The 20,000-nt window shown below is 32.3% G+C and overlaps 2 non-coding genes across 2 annotated transcripts; both read right to left on the bottom strand.

Moving 5' to 3' along the window:
* Positions 1 to 213: 213 nt before the first annotated feature.
* On the bottom strand, positions 214 to 367 carry LOC129981859 (5.8S ribosomal RNA). The gene has a single exon (XR_008785379.1). It is a non-coding gene; the product is annotated as a 5.8S ribosomal RNA (ribosomal RNA).
* Positions 368 to 677: 310 nt separating this feature from the next.
* Positions 678 to 2,491, bottom strand: LOC129981811 (small subunit ribosomal RNA). Its single transcript, XR_008785370.1, has one exon. It is a non-coding gene; the product is annotated as a small subunit ribosomal RNA (ribosomal RNA).
* Between the last annotated feature and the right edge of the window lie 17,509 nt (positions 2,492 to 20,000).

Here is a 20,000-nt window from a genome sequence, read left to right as displayed (position 1 = left end):
TAGGACTTCAAAACCCCTTTTATTAAGTCACTTATAAGCATTAAGCCGTCTCGTCTTTGTGGAGAAACGTGGTCCGTCTTCTCCGAGCGACGAGCATGCACGAGGGCTATGCTTTCTCGACCGGGGAGGATCCTAATAATACTTGAGCCGACGAGTTTATAAAACCCGACACGGCCAATTGGATAAAAAGTATTATCCTTTGCAAGTCTTATCCGACCCTCAGACAGGCGAGGCCCCGGGCAGGACCCGAGGCCGCAATGTGCGTTCGAAAAATCAGTGCTCAATGTGTCCTGCAATTCACACCAAATCTCGCAGCTGGCTGCGTTCTTCATCGACCCGTGAGCCGAGTGATCCACTGCTCAGAGTTGTACTTTTTTTTTATATTGGCCAATCGTTTCCGAAAGGTCGTTAGTGCGTTCGAGTTAATTATTCAATGACACTCCCCATATAGGGAAGCGATGCCACGGGGCGGTGTGCACACAGGCACATCTCTTCAAGCCTAGCCCTAGTTAACTAGGACCCCCCTCTTGCCCAAGTCGAGGGCCGGGGATAGAACAGGCACACCCATAGTAGGCATCATATATTCGAATTTGGGTACTTCGTTCCCCGAGTCGCGTGGGAACCAGTACCGGCAAGGAACTTAAAAAAAGTTCCTCGTTTAAAAATAAAGGTTTAATTAATGATCCTTTCGCAGGTTCACCTACGAAAACCTTGTTACGACTTTTACTTCCTCTAAATGATCAAGTTTGGTCATCTTTCCGGCACACCGGCTCGACCAAAAGGCCAATCCGAGCGCCAGTCCGAAGACCTCACTAAATCATTCAATCGGTAGTAGCGACGGGCGGTGTGGACAAAGGGCAGGGACGTAATCAACACGAGCTGATGACTCGTGCTTACTGGGAATTCCTCGTTCATGGAATCAATTACACTTTCCAATCCCCAGCACGAAGGAGGTTCAACGGGTTACCCAGTCCTTTCGGACAGGGAAAGCACACGCTGATTCCTTCAATGTAGCGCGCGTGCGGCCCCGGACATCTAAGGGCATCCCAGACCTGTTATTGCTCTGTCTCGTGCGACTAAACGCCGCTTGTCCCTCTAAGAAGAACGTCCCACTACAAGAGGATGGGAACGTCTATTTAGTAGGCTAGAGTCTCGTTCGTTATCGGAATTAACCAGACAAGTCGCCCCACCAACTAAGAACGGCCATGCACCACCACCCACAGAATCAAGAAAGAGCTCTTAATCTGTCAATCCTTCCTGTGTCCGGGCCGGGTAAGTTTTCCCGTGTTGAGTCAAATTAAGCCGCAGGCTCCATTTCTGGTGGTGCCCTTCCGTCAATTCCTTTAAGTTTCAGCTTTGCAACCATACTTCCCCCGGAACCCAAAAGCTTTGGTTTCCCGGAAGCTGCCCGGCGTGTCATTTGAGGAACACAGCCGGATCGCTGGCTGGCATCGTTTATGGTTAGAACTAGGGCGGTATCTGATCGCCTTCGAACCTCTAACTTTCGTTCTTGATTAATGGAAACATTCTTGGCAAATGCTTTCGCAGTAGTTCGTCTTGCGACGGTCCAAGAATTTCACCTCTAGCGTCGCAATACGAATGCCCCCGTCTGTCCCTCTTAATCATTACCTCGTGTTCCGAAAACCAACAAAATAGAACCGAGGTCCTATTCCATTATTCCATGCACAATTATTCAGGCGTCGCGCCTGCTTTGAGCACTCTAATTTTTTCAAAGTAAACGTGAGGGTCTCCGCCCACAACCGGTGAAGATCATAGACAGAAGCCCCCTGAACGCTCGGCAGCGAACAGTAACCACCGGTAGGCGGACCGTCCGGCCGGAGCTGAGATCCAACTACGAGCTTTTTAACCGCAACAACTTTAATATACGCTATTGGAGCTGGAATTACCGCGACTGCTGGCACCAGACTTGCTCTCCAATGGATCCTCGTTAAAGGATTTAGAGTGTACTCATTCCAATTACGGGGTCTCAAAAGAGTCCCGTATTGTTATTTTTCGTCACTACCTCCCCGTGCTGGGAGTGGGTAATTTGCGCGCCTGCTGCCTTCCTTGGATGTGGTAGCCGTTTCTCAGGCTCCCTCTCCGGAATCGAACCCTGATTCCCCGTCACCCGTTACGACCATGGTAGGCGCGTAACCTACCATCGACAGTTGATAAGGCAGACACTTGAAAGATACGTCGCCGGGACGAGCCCGTGCGATCAGCCCAAAGTTATACAGAGTCACCACAAGAGACGGACACGAGGCCCGATTGGTTTTGGTCTAATAAAAGCGCTCGTTCCCGAAGGTCGGAGCTCTGCTGCATGTATTAGCTCTAGAATTGCCACAGTTATCCAAGTAGTAAGGTACGATCCAAGGAACCATAACTGATTTAATGAGCCATTCGCGGTTTCGCCTTAATACGGCATGTACTTAGACATGCATGGCTTAATCTTTGAGACAAGCATATGACTACTGGCAGGATCAACCAGGTAACTTCCATCGTTCGTTAGAACGTTCGGAAAATGCACTCCGAATCCTTACATTTCACGAGTCGCGACCATCTCAGTCGCGGGGGACGCCTCGACAACGGAGGATCCCTCAGTCAATCTCGCTTTTTGTGTAGGTATTCCCCGTGCAATCTACAGAGGTTCTATAGTCTCACGACTTCCCCGACGGCTTCAACGCCGCGGGGCGAGTGCGGAGGCATCGAGAAGATATGTGCGCTGGACACAGATGCAGAAAACCAATCAATTCCTTTAAGTACGGTTCTGCTCGTCGCGTCAACGGCACGGGGGCCGAGCCGCTCGCAGAGAGGCTGAGATAGTTTGGAAGCGGCCAGAAAGACGGAGAATACCTCCCCGCCGATCGCAGCCTTCGTAGCAGAAGAATAACACCCTCGATCCCGGAGGCAGCGTCCGACCGACCCATAAAGAACCGAGAACCGATCCGATCGGGCACGACAGACCCACCGTCAACGTTAGAGGACCGCTTTCCCGGAGGTAGCCAACCGGTACTAACAACCCAATCCCGTTGCCGAGACCTAAGACAGGTTCGCGAGATTACGACGCGTTTTTAAAACGCATTCTGTCTCGCGATCGACCACTGTTTCCAGCAGTCACCTGCTACTCATATAGGGCTACGGACGATCCCCGACGTTCCGCTCGTGATCGCGAGTGGCGCGCGCTTTGCCCAGCCACCAGGCGACCGGAAGAAGCCGCCGCGGGCGAAAATAAGAAAAATTGTGCACAGGCAACCCGTTTCGCCGAACTAGTGCTACGTAGTATTTAGCGCTCTTCTCGGTGATTGGACTTTGAAGAAAATCGCGACTTCTCCCCTATTTGCACTTAGAAGGAAATCTCGGGTAGCGACTTCTCACTTTCTCGTGCTCCGGTTAGGACTTTGCCGAAAATCTCACATCGTCGGACTTGGACGGAAAACTAGCGAAGCGACTATCACCTTATCGCGCGTTCTGATTTGGAGTTTGCTGAAAAACGCGACTTCTCACATCGTCGGACTTAGTAGAAAATTTCACCTTATCGCGTGCTCCTATTAGGACTTTGCCGAAAATCGCGCATCTCTATTTTTCCTTAAAATGTTTACATTTTGACTTATCTTTAATTACTTTTTGTGAATTTTTATTGATATTTATGAAATTGTTTATGCTTCTGAATTTAAAATGTTAAGTAACATTTATATCTTTAATTCACTCAAATACAAATTTATAGAGTTTTAATACGCTGAAATTAAGTTAAATACCTGTATTTGCAGAATGTATTCTTATTTAGAACTCAATTTGGTGTAAATATTATAAAAATAATGAAATAAAACCTTCAAATGTTGTTAAATACTTGATTCAAACCTAAAAGTAGGTCAAGCACTTAAATTCTAGTAAATTAAGATAAATGCCTGGTAAAGTTCATATTTAGATGCATTCGAAGAAAGAATTCAAGTGTTCTTTGAAGTAATTCTAATTTAGAACTCAATTTTGTGTAAAGAATGTCAAATTAGTGAAGTAAAAGATGTAAATGTTCTTGTATACTTCATATGAACTTCAAAGTAGGTCAAATTGTGTTAATGAGTGCACAAGTTGTTTAGTTTCCTTCATACAATGTGTAATGTATCTTCAAAATTCTTTAAACAGTGTAAAAAATGATATGTCTTTCAAATTAAAACAATTTCTACTGTAAATACTGAGTTAAGTACAAATACTGTCTTTTAATATGTTAAATTGAACATATAATTGAGTACAAGCTTTAATATAAATGTATTCCTTCATGTAACATAAAATATCAATCATTTGTGAATGAATGTTTTCATTCAGTTAATTACTGAGCTGAATCTTTCACTAATGCAAAATATTTCATGATATTGTAATCTTTCCTTCATGTAAAAATTGTGTTAAATGTAAAGATATTCTTATAGTGTGATAAATACAAATATATGGCTTGTATATTCAACTTATTAATGCATAAGAGTATGATTTCTTGCTGCATTTTTTGTGTATAATGATAAACATTCAGCCCCCTTCATGTTTCATGTAGTATCAATTATATTGTTCATTTATTTGAAATTTAGCTTCATGGTTAATCACTTGTGAAATGCTTACTCAAACTGCAAGTTGTTTTCATAATTCATGTTGAGTGAAATCATTATATTATGTAAAATTCAAACATACAATTTAGATATTCAAAACATTAGTGCTTATTACTTGTGGAAAGAAGTGATATGAAGAGGTAACAGTTGTATAAAGAAAGCTCAAGTCTTAAATGAATGTGTACTGTAAATGCAAAGATATGGTTTGTAAATTCAACAAATTTCTGCATAAAAATGTTATTACCACCTATATTTTGTGTGCAGATTCTTTATGTACTATTTACAATCAAAGAATGCATACATTTCTTCAAATATTTCATCAAGAATCTATATGATTATACTCAGTATGTCTGTAAGCTTCATCTTTAATCAGTGTGAAATGTTTCATCATATAACAGGTTGTTCTAATTATTAAATGTTGTTTATAATGTAAGGAAATCTTCATCTTCAGGTAAATACAATTTATAGATGCATATTACTTGTTCAAACAAGTTGGCTGTAATGAATGTATATTGTTTACTTTCACTGTAAATGTAACCATTTTCTAATATTAATGTTGTTTTCATGTACAGCATTCTCTTGTTAATGTTTAATTTTATGTTATATTCTGTTTAATACAGGCATAAAGCTTGTACATCCAATACATAAATGATTTAGAGTCCTTTGTACAACTATAATTTATGCGTGGGTTCCTATTTCTTCAAACAACATTTACATTCAAAGAATGTTTCATCTTAACTAAGCTTCATCTTCAAACTGTGCAAAATGTTAACATTGTTTACTTGTAATACAGTGTGAAATGCAATACCTTTCTCCTATTTCCTGTTGTTTATGTTTAATCTTGTTTAAAATGTGACTGACATACTTATTTCATGTTAAATACAAACATATAGTTTGTGGATTCTACTCATAGGTGTTTATTACTTGTTCAAACAGATTATGTAAATAGATAATACTTATATGAAGAATGCTTACTATAAAGTACATGTGTCATTTTACCTTACACTGAAATTGTAACCTCTATCTAATATTAATGTAAAATTTATAAGTATTTATTCATATAAACATTATGTGAAGTGTAATGTCATACTTATATTGTGTTAAATAGAGGCATACATTATTAAGATTGTTATTTCCAATTCTAATTAAAGTATAGCTCCTTTATACAATATTTACAATGAATGAATACATAGATTTCTTCAAATGTTTCATCCAGTATCTATATTAATATGTTCAGCTTCTTATTTACTTAATGAGAAATGTTTCTACATGTAACAAGTTGTTTTTAAAGTTCAATGTCATGTAAAATGCACTGTAATATAGTTTGAAGCTGCAATATGCAAGTGCTTATTACATGTTGAAACAAGTTATATGAATATGTTTGTATAAAAGCCCAACCTGTGTGTAATTTTACATTACTGAACAATTGTACACTCTAGATGTTGTAATGCATTCTTTTGTTCATGTGAAATGTTTCATTCATTATACATGTAAACACTGTATCAAATGGAACATTACAAATTACTTACATTGTGTTAAATACAGGCACAAAGTTTGAACATTCAATGAAGTTATTCAGTGAATTCAAAGAAGTTATTAAGAGTGTTTTTTACAACTGCAATATGTCTGCAAGGTTCTTCTTTCTTCATACAGTGTTTACAATAAGAATACATTAATTGCTTCTCATGTTTCATCAAATGTTTAAGTAAGCATATTCTTTAGTCTATATGAAATTTACCCATTTTTACATTTAGTGTTATGTGAAATGCAGTAAAATATTCATAAACTGTTAACTATAAACATACAAGAGCATATAACTTATACATGAAGTTGCATATAAAATGATTATTCTGTAAAACATTTATAAACATTGTAATTGTTATCTTTCTTTTAATGTAAACATTGTGAGAAATTCTTATAATGTGATAAGTACAAACACTAAGCAATTATTTTCAACATTTCAGTTAATTCTGTTTGTCGAAACAAACATCCATATTAAACTATGCCAGTTATTTGTAAGTTTTATTAATGTAAAGAATACTCAAAAAGTGTCGCATGTACTTGTTATGCATGAAACAGACCTTACAAGCTTCAATATTAAAAATGTTAACGTGTAAGACAGTTACATTCTTTTATACTGAGTGGTTTATATTTCCAATATCATTTATGTGAGATATCATTGATATCAAAAAGACATAAATTGCCTCTTATGTTTCCACAAACAACATTGTAACAACCATCTGAATGCTAAACATGTAAGTGCATACAACATATAAAGCTGCATGTAAAATGAAAATTCTTTAATTAATGCAAAACATTAACAAACATAGTAATTGTCATTTCTTTATGTTAATGATATGTGAAATGTTTCTAATGTGCTAGGTTATGATTTTCAATAATTCAGTAAATACTGTTTGTCGAAACAAGCTTACACATTAAACTATCACAGTTACTTGTAAGGTTTATTCTTGTAAATAACAATTAAATAATGTCAAATGTACTTGTTATTGAGAAAAGAACACATAAAAGTATTTATATTATAAAAGTAAATGTATAATACAGTTATATGATTGTGTATTGAATGGTATATCCTTCCTTCACCATTTTAGTCACAAACCATTGATATCAAACAGACCTATATTGTCTCTGATATGTAAACAAACATTATAATAATCATTTCAATGATACATTGTTTCAAATATTTGTCACATTTTGTCTGAAATTCAATAAATGCACAGTTCAGTACAATAAAGTCAATTCCATTTTCAAACATAATGCATGTGCACTATTAACATTATTATTAAAACGCATTAAACATAACAAGATACATTAACTTCAAATTACTATTAAATTCACTATCTTTAAAAAGTCATAAATTATATGTAATGCGTCTTTTTCATTGGTAGTTCTTAAATCTGGTGAAAATGATCTGTGTATATGTAACGATGAAGAATATTCTGTGTTGAAACATGACATGTTTAGATGAAAATAACTGAAATACCTTTATTAGCCTTAATGTTAGTAAAATTATGAATGCACAGTAGAACTCTTATTATCAATGAAAATTCTTTTTCTGATGTACTATATCTACAAATTTTTTAAATATAAGTAGTGCACACTGCAACTTGAATGTCAACGAGGAATCCTCGTAGTAATTCTCTACTCACAAATGTGAAAATGATACCTTTTCTAACCATTAAATCCATTGACCTCATTATTATCCTCCTTCAAATCATGTGTTTTTCAAATTAAAACACTTTTTGTGAAAATATTTATGAAATTTTGTCTAAAATACAATAACACTGCAGATTCCTTATATAGAAAAGAAGTGTAATTAATATATATTTTAATTGCAATCAATTTAATTTGGTACAAATGGTATGTCAATACGTAAGGATGAATAATGTTCTACGAAGAAACATTGCAAGTTTGTCTGAGTGATTCAAATTCATTTAATATCCTTAATGTGAAAAAAAATATTGAATGTAGTGTACTCAAATATTCATAAAAGTACTATTTTTAAAACTATTACAGTTCATACTTGGCCTAAAAAAAAGGAGCAGACACTGTTAATTGAATGTTGTCGTGGAATCTTCAAACACTCTTTTGTTTACAAGTGTGTCAAATACAGTATTCATAAACTGAAATCCACTTACCTCATTATGATTCTTCTTCAATGAAGCAAATATCAAAACACCTTGTTAATGAAGAGATTTTAATACTATTGTTCACATATATCATTTGTTCTTCATTGTTGCCTTTAATATTGTTGATGTAACAATGTGTTCAAAAGTATTAAGAACAATATTCTCTGTTGCTTACAGTTAGCTAAGAATTATAGAATCATATATTGTTACTGGGCATCATTGTTGATGTAACAATGCATTTAATAGTGTTCATAACTATACTGTATTTAGTTTCTAAAGAATTCAAAAATTGCATGTATTTAAATAGTAACAATTAACTATTCATGGAAATAATGAATTAACATCTAACACAGTAAACAATATGCTATTTAACATTGTGAAATCAGTCAAACTCCCCAGACTCCTATCCGAAAACTCAGTGTAGGAATGTTTCCTATGGATTTTCATCAAAACAAGTCTTTTCCAATAAAATTCTTTGAATGAAAATTGAAACAGCTTTCATATATGTTGTCTTCCAGCATCTCTTTGTATGAAGAAAATGATCAACACATCATTTCAGAAGAGTGACATCTATGTTCCAGTTTGTCTTCTCTTATCTTGAGTTGAAAGTAAAGGTTGATTCTTTGTTGTCATTTACACTGTACACAAACTTCTTCTTCTCTATACTATAAAACTGCTTCATATAACTATACATTCTTCTTCCATGTTAGAGCATAACAAAGTAGATATCTTTTCAAAATTTCTTCATTTCAATCATAAAAAATAGGATATGAAGTTCAGTTGACATGCCTTCACTCATTGATAACTCCCATCAGAAAGGGGGGGGGGGATCCTAAATGCCCATTCAATATTCAGACTTCATCTTTACAAAATAAAGTTGTTGATGAGATAATAACACACTTTCACCTTCAACTACACTTGCCAGGATGATGTAATCACATTATAAACAATTAAATTGAATATCCCAAGTAATCCAAATATGGAAAATCTATATAAACAAAGACTACCAGAAATGAAATAATCATCAACAAAAACATTTAACTTCTTCTCATACGTAGAAATCATCAAATTCAATGTCACAAAATCTTCAATAAGTTAATCACCAGCATGCAATTCAAAATAATCACAAAACAACAACAGCTATTCAAGATTTGCCTCCACCAAAAACAAAATAATCTGCCTTGCCAAAATGAAACCTCTTACAAAATCAAACTCATTAAATTGAACAGTGCAAATAATTTTCAAAAACTTCCCACGCATTAAAAATTTACAAACCATGTAAAAACTAAAGGGACGAGCAATACCGGCAGAGTACAAAAACCATACACATGCCCAAACAAACACCATTACTGCTAATATTTCTTTATAAAATGGAATCAAATATCTGAAAGTGTGTAAATTTCAAACAATATTCTTCACATGATACATAAATATAGCATGAAAGTAATACAGTATGCCAACAATCAACCCGCATGTCCATACATGACTAAAATTTATAACTCAACTAAACTAACCAATATACTATTTTTCAGTGAAATCTCTCACAAGATAGCAATTATGAAATTGAATTCTGCAAACTATTGGGAACTTATTTACAATTTAAAAAGTAGACATTCAGAAAAACTCACATTTTCAAAACACTTGGGTGTAAAAACCAACAACATGCATAACCAAAACAAGACCACAGAAACTTGGAAGAAAAGTTCTTTGATAAATTTTTTAGTTTCTAAAGGAAACTTCTGTTCACTGTCATATGTGCAATAATATGAATGTAAAAATGCATTAGGAATTTAAGAAATATGCATAACAACACATCAAGACATGGAACAGTGAATATGTGAAAACATAAACATTAAGAAATAAATTCAAATAAACATTAAGATTTATATTAAATTTGCTAAAAACACTTCTACTTTTCAACAATTAACTTAATTAATATGAAATAAATATTATGTATCAAAGCCCAATGCATATAAACAATGTTATGTGTTAGTGTGTCAAAATGTAAACAAACAAACAAAACAGTACTGATGAAGCAACATTTATTTACATAGGAAAAACAATAATGAATATACTAATTAAAATTATATAGAAATAAATTTAGTAAGCAAATATATCAGCTACACATGAAAGATGTGCAATAAAATGAATAAACGGAAAGAATATGTACCTGGACACTGCTCGACAGGATTCGAGCAATCCAATACTATTCAAATTAAAAACAGAAACAAATTTCTAATGAATAGACTTGAAATTAGGAAAAACACAACTAAACGAAGGGAGAAAAAGCAACAATGAATTGAATTTTGTTGTTACTAATTTGCAATAAATGGGCTTAAATTAAAAGTTGGCATTCTTAAAGAAGGGGGGGGGGGGGGGGGTGCACACTGTGAAACTGAATTCAGTCTTATTGTTAGATCTTAACTCTTCCACTTTAAGAAATGTCAGTATAATTCCAATCAATAAATAAATCATTTTCCAATACTAATAACAACTCTTATAATATAAATAACCTGAATTACTTAAACACAGTACAGCGAAGAAGAGATATCGAGATAACAGCATACATTGCTAGTAAAAAAAATATTAACTATACACTAATAATAAAAATTAAATTAATTATTTCAATAACTAACAGTTTAATCATGAATATATGCATAACTTACAATACTATATATATATTTTTTTCAAACCATGTAACTAAGAAATACCTTTGTGGCCTTATCCAAAGAGAAAACACTCAATGATTTGTTCCTTTAAGATAACAAACAAGCCTATAGGTGCTTCCCATTTGGATTCAGGCCACAGAAAAGATACCATAAATAAATAGTTGATAATCCAATGAGAAGTAATTAAAACAAAAATTAATTTATGTAAAAGTAAGCTTAAAATTGAAAATAAACATTTAATTTTTGCTCAAAAGGGATAAATGAAATAAATAATAATAATAATAATAAAAAAAAAGCAAAATGTTTGTTTGCAAATAAATAGAGCAAAATAAGCAAATGCCAGAAATCGAGCATTTTATTCACCCACACAAATCTCCTGATATTTTCAAAGTGCAGGGACGACATTTTCATCCAAGACAGGTCGTACACAGGAATGAAACAAAACCCACAACTTTCTTCCAAGATCTACGGGTGCACAGGATAACACAGCAAAGCATCGTGCAGGTGAAAAGCAACCCTCCGGTTACGTACCAAGTGACATGCCGAATAAACACAGGATTGAAAAGTGGAATACAGGAATGAAGGGGAGTTCGCCTTTCCCATCCAAGTTGTTTGGTGCACAGGATAACCATGGCACAGCATTCGCTTCTTGTCAAGACACATCATGCTTCTTTGTCTTCATTCTTCTTAAATTTTCATTTCTTGCTTTGTCAATTAAGTTAATGCGTATTTTAATTTCGCGATTAATCTGTACTATTTTACTTAATATTATTGATTATAATAAAATTCTTTGTATATATTTAGGTTACACTAAAATCAAATAAGTTAAATTATCATGAAACTATTAATAAATAAACTAATTCACTGCACATAATAAAAATATTGTTGCAAAATTAAATAATAAACAGTATAAACTTTAACAATTACTCAAACTGATTGTTATCACTTCAACACTGTAGTAAAATTATACTATAGCAAAGCATTTTATTATGAATTGAGCAGTCAATAATATTAAATAACTGAATAAAATTAACCATGCACCAAGTCATTTATAAAGGAAATTGATTTCTTATTCATTACATAAAAGGGTTGTGTATGTTATTAAGTAATACTAAAGCAAAAGTACTACACTATACTAGAATAAGAAGTGAAAAATCAATATAAATAAAACTAAATCTAAATTGTAATATTAATATACACCAAGTCAATAGTAAAGGAAAATGATTTCTTGTATCTATGAACAATTAGATTACAAAAGCAAAGTACTTCATCATACGTGAGAAACAAAAGTGGAATAGCAATTAATGAAAAAAAGCTAAGTATTAATAAAATGAAATGTATAAGTGAATTCATTACTAAATCAAAATTACAACATTAATATGCATCCAGTTATTACAAGAAGAAATTGATTTCCAATTCATATTATGGAAGGGTTATATAATTAAATTTTTCTTGTATTAAGAAAATAAAGGATGCATAAATTGAATCAATATTGAATAAAAATGCCAATGTTTTTAAGATGTATCATCACTACGTTCAAAATTCATATTACAGAAGTTATAACATAGATAACAAACATACATATAAAAAAATAAACACTTACCTTGCAATTTTTAAAAATGTTCCTTCTTAAAGCAAAATTAATTTCACTGTCAAAATTTCAATTCTCATGAAGGATAAACCAGTGAAAGCATTCCATTCTTGTTAAAATTAATCACAAAATGTGCTAAAAAAGAAGTCGCAACATATGGAAGTTGAAGGTCAATGAATGAACTTCAAACTTTTCTAGCACAGATAGAAATATTTCTCAGCATGACTTTCACACATATCATCCGGGAAATTCACTCAGCTTCGACTAGTTGTTAAAAATCATCATACACAAACACTTCGGAATTAGAATTCATCACAGATGAAAACAAAATTAAAATCTTCTTCAAACCTCTCTCGCACACAAAGACATTCTTTTCGGCAGTTTCTCTTTTAATCTTGAAACACACGCAATCCATAAAACTCATTCTTGAAGAGGAAATCCGCTCAGTAAATATGCAAAACATCCATCTACAAAAGAAAAAAAAAAAAATTAATTAGAAATTAAAAAAGATTTCTAGAAAAGCACAAACAATGGAAGAGCACACACGCCGACAACCAAAGGACAAATGAAATTCAAATGAAGAGCCGTTGAAATCAGTTCGGTTAACAGTTAATCAGGATTCAACCGCCTAGCAAAGAAATAATTAAGATTGCGATCACATGTTCGGATCCCATCGAACCAATCAGTGGTGTAGGATGACTTACTCACCATGACCGCTACGGTGTCTATTCAGTTTCCAATAATAACAACTCATTTCATGAATGGCAACATTGTACATTTACTTCCCCTCCCGAAGAGAAAAATGACAACAAACTTTTTATCTATCGGAACTGATTGTTACATTTTTTTTTAATTTTAGAAAAGGAATTTTAAACAGAAGAATTTTAATTTCACTTACTCATCGGAACTTTTTTTTTTTCTCTTTTCTTCATATGCATTTAAGATTTTCTTTTACCAAATACATTTTTTTTTTATTTTCCTTATAACATTTATTATTATTAATTTTTTAAAAATGTCAAACAGAAGTCTATACATAAGAATTTTTTGTTTTTTCAATATTTTCAGTCAAGTGCAATACACAACTCATGAATTAAATATAAAGGAGGGAAACTTTAGAAATGATTATTTTCACCATAAAAATATTAAATTCAATATAATACTGTCAAGCATTTAATGGATTAAATACATTGGAAGGAAATGTATACTTTTAAAGGTGAGGAATGTAAATTGGGGGGGGGGGGGTAATAACCTGTTTTATAATAAAAAATAAGAATTATCACTTTAATAAACAATATAAGCTCCAAATGTAAACTTAAACTCATTTTGTTATTCATTAGACCTACTAATCCCAAAATTCCTTACTAGCTAAATAGATGCAATTAGATGTATTATAACTCATTTAAAGTAAAAGAAAAGATACAAACCTACAGTTCACATGAAGAAACAATTATGCACTTAATTTTTCATAAAATTTCATATTGATAAATGTTAAAATTTTCTGCAAAACAGAAACAAACAAATTAGCATCATCAAAACAGTACATTTTGATATCATGTCACATACATAAACAAATCTTTCACACTGTGATTTTACATTCAAAAAGCAAGTAATGAAGGTTTTCACACTTCAATATCCAAATAAATTTCCACAACACAAAGGAAATATGCAGTTGGGTGATGAAGCTTGCATAAATGTACAAAGCAAAATTTAAAAATATGAACTTTATGTGCAAAACAAAAGTAAGGTGGGAGTGGTCATGCAATTCATATATAGACAAAGCAGGATTAACAAAACACTATATAAACTTAAAATCATCTTATAAGAACATTACACTGAACAATATTTTGTTTCAAGGATATTAACATTTTTATGTCTTTTCTGCAACTTACCTGGTTGCTACTTTCAAAGCAGAACTACCAATTCATTTGTAGAACCAGAAAATAAAAAAATTTTTTGAAAGAAAGCAGAAGCGTTTCATTTTACTAACAGTTTTTGTTTTTATAGCAACCAGAGAATATTGGGGGGGGGGGGGGGAATGAACTACAAATGCTATGAACCATGCAAAGCTTAAAATTCTTCAAAGCGTGTCCAAATAATAATAAGATATATCATACTCATTATTTTTTTTTATTTAAAGAAAGTGACATTATCAAGACATTAGTAAAGTAAGCAGTGGTAATCTTAGTTTAATGCAATGGAAGGGGGGAAAAAAAACTTTTATAACAAAATAAGAATTTAAGATATTTATTATTCAATATAAAATAAAATATTTGTTTTCGAAAAAGATTTCAAAGAAATCCTAACCAAATCAATTGTAAACATTGTTTTTTATGTGCTTCACTGAATTTAAAATGTTTCAGTGAATTTTTGTATTACATGAACTTGTTAATCACTGTTTCAGAGAATGTCAACAAACCACCAGTCACTTTCCTTTAATATTCTAATACGAATATTTCTATAGAATAAACACGTGTTAACGAGTAACTAACTTCATACAATAATAAATTTTTAGCTTAAAAGAAATAAAGAATAAAAGAAATTAACCTATTATTAAATGCATTTTGAAAAAGTAACTGACACATATATAAACAGGATTGAAAGAAAAAATAAAGCAATATTATCTTGATCAATTGATATAATGTGATCCGTTAAGACATCAGAAACACAAAGCAAACTAGAACATGCAGAATGGATAAAAAAATGCATTCAAATGCCATTCTGACAGCTGTCACACCACACCAACACTATACAGATAAAGTCATTGCAAACAAAACATCTATAATTTCATACGCATATATATATAAGGCATGAAACCAAAAGCAATAACATTAAAAAAATTTAAACTTCAATTAATGAACATGAAATTAATAGTACAGCAGGAAGAACAGCTTTTTAAAAATAAACAAAATAACATCTTTTAAATGGAATAAAAGAAATCTTGTATGACCATTTTTTTAAAACTATTTCAACGTTCACTGTAAAAACAAAATTATCTCTTTAGTTCTTAGAAAATAAATTAAAAAATTACACTGGCATACAACACTATAAAAAAATATAAGGGGGGGGGGGGGAGGTAACATTCTGAATGATTGCATAAATTTATTGAGCACGACACTTAAAACACACAACAAGCACAAATGAGGAAAATGCATATGGAGAAAAATTGAATGGACATCTGACAGCTTTCACACCACATGAATGGAGTGAATGGTTCATAAAATAAAACCATCCTTAATTTCATAAAAATTTTTTTACAACATAAAATGGTAGTAAACATTAAGAGATTTAAACTAATAACTCGAAATGAAATTATCACTAGGAATGAACATGTAAAAAAAAGAAACAGTGAAAGGAAGAAGACTGAAACATCTTTTTTTTTTGGGGGGGGGGGGGTGGTGGTGGGGGGGAATTACGCACAAAAATAATATTCTAATAAACAATTATTTAAATGCTCCATCTAAAACCAATAGCGGAAATACATTTGTTACTTATTAGAAGAAGACTGTTCGATTAAAATCAGTAACCACAATACCAAAATTAAATCATAAAAATTGGCGATGCTAATTCAATATTGTCCGAATCAATACAGAAATTTATGGAACATGTTTTTTTAATAAATAATAAAAACATCATGCACATGAATTACATATGGAAATGAGCCAAAATTGTATCCTGCATATTTCAACACCACACCAACACAGTGAATGTGTGTGTGTGTGAGAATTAAGACACATGCAAGCAAAATTGAAACCAAATATATAATTTAACAAAGTTGATTTCATAAAAGTTGTTTTCTCATGAAATAACTTTCATGGTCAAAACAGCAAATTTGGAAAAGAAGACTCATTTCTTATTCACCAAAAATTTAAGAGATGGCAGAAATGATTTCAGCACTCGCTCTCAAAACAAATCAAATACTTATTCATTCATTCCACACGTACCAGTAGAAATTTGTAATTATAAATTATACATATTACTGCAAGGACTGTACAACATTAAAAAGCAACAAAATCATTGTGTGTGTGTGGGGGGGGGGGATGACTCTTAATGACAATAGTAATTTATTGAGCATGTCACGTAATGAACACACAAAAGTACAAATGAGAAAAATGCATATTAAAATAAATTCAATGGAAATATAACAGCTTCCACACCACATGAACATATTGAATAAAATCAATAAAATGAAAACATCTTAAATTTTATTAAAAAGAAATTACAACATAAAATGATATTGAATATTAAAAGATGTGAACTGATAAATCGAAATGGAATGAAAACTAGATAAAGGGGGGGGGGGGGATATGCACAAAATACATACTTAATTTGTAAAATACTAACAAGAATGTTCACTTAAATTAAGACACTGTAATATGAAAATTAATTTATGAAAACAGGAGATGTGAATTTAATATTGCTCGAATCAATAGAGATATTTAGATAATATACTTCTGAAGTGAATCGTGAAGACACACTGTGCATAAATTACACATGTAAATGAACCAAAATTGTATGCTGCATACTTCCACACCACACCAACACAGTGAAAATGTGCAGGGGGGGGGGGGAGAGATATACATGCAAGTGAAATTGACAGGCAAAAGTATAATGGGGTGAATTTGTGTAAAATGCACATGCAACTGGAATTAATGTCTAATATTTATATATATATACACACACACAATATTTTGAAAACAAAATTAATTTTTTATGCACCACAACTTTATGCAATTCCAGATGTTTCAATCATTTAGAAAAGATTTGATCATTTTCCATGAAAACAAAACAAAATAAATTGAATTCATTTCACTACTATCAGCACAAAATTGTAATTGGGGGGGGGGATGGTCAAAAGATGCATGCAAGCAAGAGCGAAAACCAAAAATATAATTAAAAGAAAGTTGATTACTCGTGATATTATTTCCACATTCAAAACACAAATTGGGGGGGAGGGGGGAAGTATTTTTCATGCACTCAAAATTTATAAAAAAATCAGAGGTTTCAAGCAATCAGAAATGATTTTAGAATTCGCTCTCAAAACAAAACAAAAACAAGCAGTTCATTTTTCAATTTGATTTCATTTAAAAGAAATATATGCAACCAAAAAAATTAGTTAACATTAAGAGATGCGAACTAATACATCACAATGAAATGAACACTAGAAATAAACAGTTGAAACTTTAAAAAAAAAAAAAAAAAAAGGGGGGGGGGTAAGAATTTAATGCACAAAAACCACATTTAAATTTGTAATCAGAAAAAGGCTCCCTCGAAACCGAAATAGGTTATTATTTTAGAAAATACTAAAAAGAATGTTCAATTAAAATCGGTCACTACAATACCAAAGTTAATTCTCGAAAACAAAAGACATCAATTCAAATTTGTCCGCATCATTACTGAAACTTATGCTTCTTCTTTAGTGAATTGTAAAGACACCACGTACATAAATTACATATTGAAATGAACCAAAATTGCACTCTGCGTACTTCCACACCACACCAACATAGTGAAAGTGTGCAATGGGGGAGGGGGGGAGACATGCAACTAAAATTGAAAGACAAAAGTATAACGAAGTGAATGTGTGTAAAATACACATGTAACAAAAATTGATGTCTAATATATATAGACTAAAGGAAATTTATTTGCTTGTGTTATTATTTTCACGGTCAAAACACAAAGTTTTGAAAAGAAAATGTATTTTTTTATGCACCAAAAATTTATGAAATTTCAATCATTTTGAAAGGATTTCAGCACTCGCTCTCAAAACAAAACAAAAAATAGTCATTCATTTCAAAAGTATCAGTACAAAATTGTAATTTCGAATAACACGCCTTGCTGAAAGGACTGTACTTCACTTTTGAGTAATTTAATAGAAAAAATTTTTTTGGTCAGAATTATTTAGATAGCAAGAACTTATCCACTCTATGAATGCTGAATTGTTTTGCAATTCTAAAAAAACAAAGTGAATGCAGAATATGAATCTATTTAAGAATGAATAGGAATTTATCCACAAATTGAAGAACACAAAGGAAGAAAATTTGGAAATGAAACAGTAAAGTTTTAATGTGTCACAAAAAGGGCTACCTATACTACCAAGGAGATTACTTAACGAGAAACTTGGTACGCAATTAAACATAACAGGTTTATTGAAGTGATTGGAATCAAAATTACAAAATCAGATATAATGAAAAATCTGAACGTAAACACTAAAAGCAGATATAAAAGAAACTGATGACATTATAAGATTTTAATACAAAGTGCAAACAAACCATTGAAAAATTTTTTAGAAAAACTTACCCATTTTCCAACTGCAGTAGCTTTTGCAATTTTTTTATTCTATTGCTTTCTCAACATATCAGAATGAGCCAAAATTCCTGAATCAAATGGCATAATTGAAATAACTATATAAATTTTATTACAGTTTTTTGTAACAACATCTCAAGATTATGTTTGGAAAACAATTTTGACACGTCATAACAAAACACCAATGGGAGGATAATCTGACATATAACTCAATTGCTCACATTCATCATTTCACTTTCGATTCTAAAACAGTTATCACTTTCCTTCCAAAAGAAATGTCCGTCGGAAACAGTTGTTGACATGCTACAGTGTTAAACACAAAATATTCCAAAAGAAGCGTTAGAAAAAGGAATAAAATGACGCAATTAAGCACCCGGTTGGCGTTTTTTTTTTTTCTTGTTTTTTTTCCCGCACTGCACTTCTGGTTTTCTAATTGCTAAATAAAAAGAACACTTACAGAATTCGACGACTACAATATGATAAAAAGACACTTCCTATTTTTAACTGGTAAAATAAATACTTCGCAACTAACTACGGAACAGAAAATTTGAAAAAGAACGACCGATTAAGTTACACGCCATTTCATTTCTTTCCGTTGAAAAACAAACTCTTTTGCATCCTCGGTTCGAAGTGATAATTATCGTCTGCAGCAGGGAACGAGAATGAAGGTCAGATTTTTAAGGAAATAATAATGAGTTATAAAATATACACCTTTCTAAAATACACAAATGAAAATTACAAATAATATTCCGTTTAAAAGACCGCCATCGAAGTTCAAGAAATGAATTTCAACAGACACGGTCACAGTTCCTTTTGAAGCAAAATCGAGCTGCAAATCGTCTGCCAATCAAAAAACTGGAAAAGTATCCTGGGACGCTAGAATACAGCCTCTACAGATTCAAACTTTTTCACTTTTCAGTATTGGCAATTGTTTTTAAATTGTAACGTTTCGTATCCGAATGATTTATGATCCTATCCGAAAACGTTTCTCAGAAGTAGGATATCATTTTCCACAATTATTTTTTAATGCGTACAATCCATTTGATACGTTGCAACGGATAAAGTATCACGATCTTATGTTTGAATTTTGTATTACTGTGCACGGTGGCAATTCTCAGAAATAAGATATTTTATTCGAAAATGATTCATTACAAACGTTTTAACGGATCACTGATTAATATAACATACTAAAATTCTGCTT

Source organism: Argiope bruennichi, chromosome 1 (genome assembly GCF_947563725.1).
Source record: "Argiope bruennichi chromosome 1, qqArgBrue1.1, whole genome shotgun sequence".
NCBI lineage: Eukaryota > Metazoa > Arthropoda > Arachnida > Araneae > Araneidae > Argiope > Argiope bruennichi.
The sequence above is the reverse complement of the archived record's forward strand: the minus strand, read 5'-3'. Positions and strand labels throughout refer to the sequence as shown.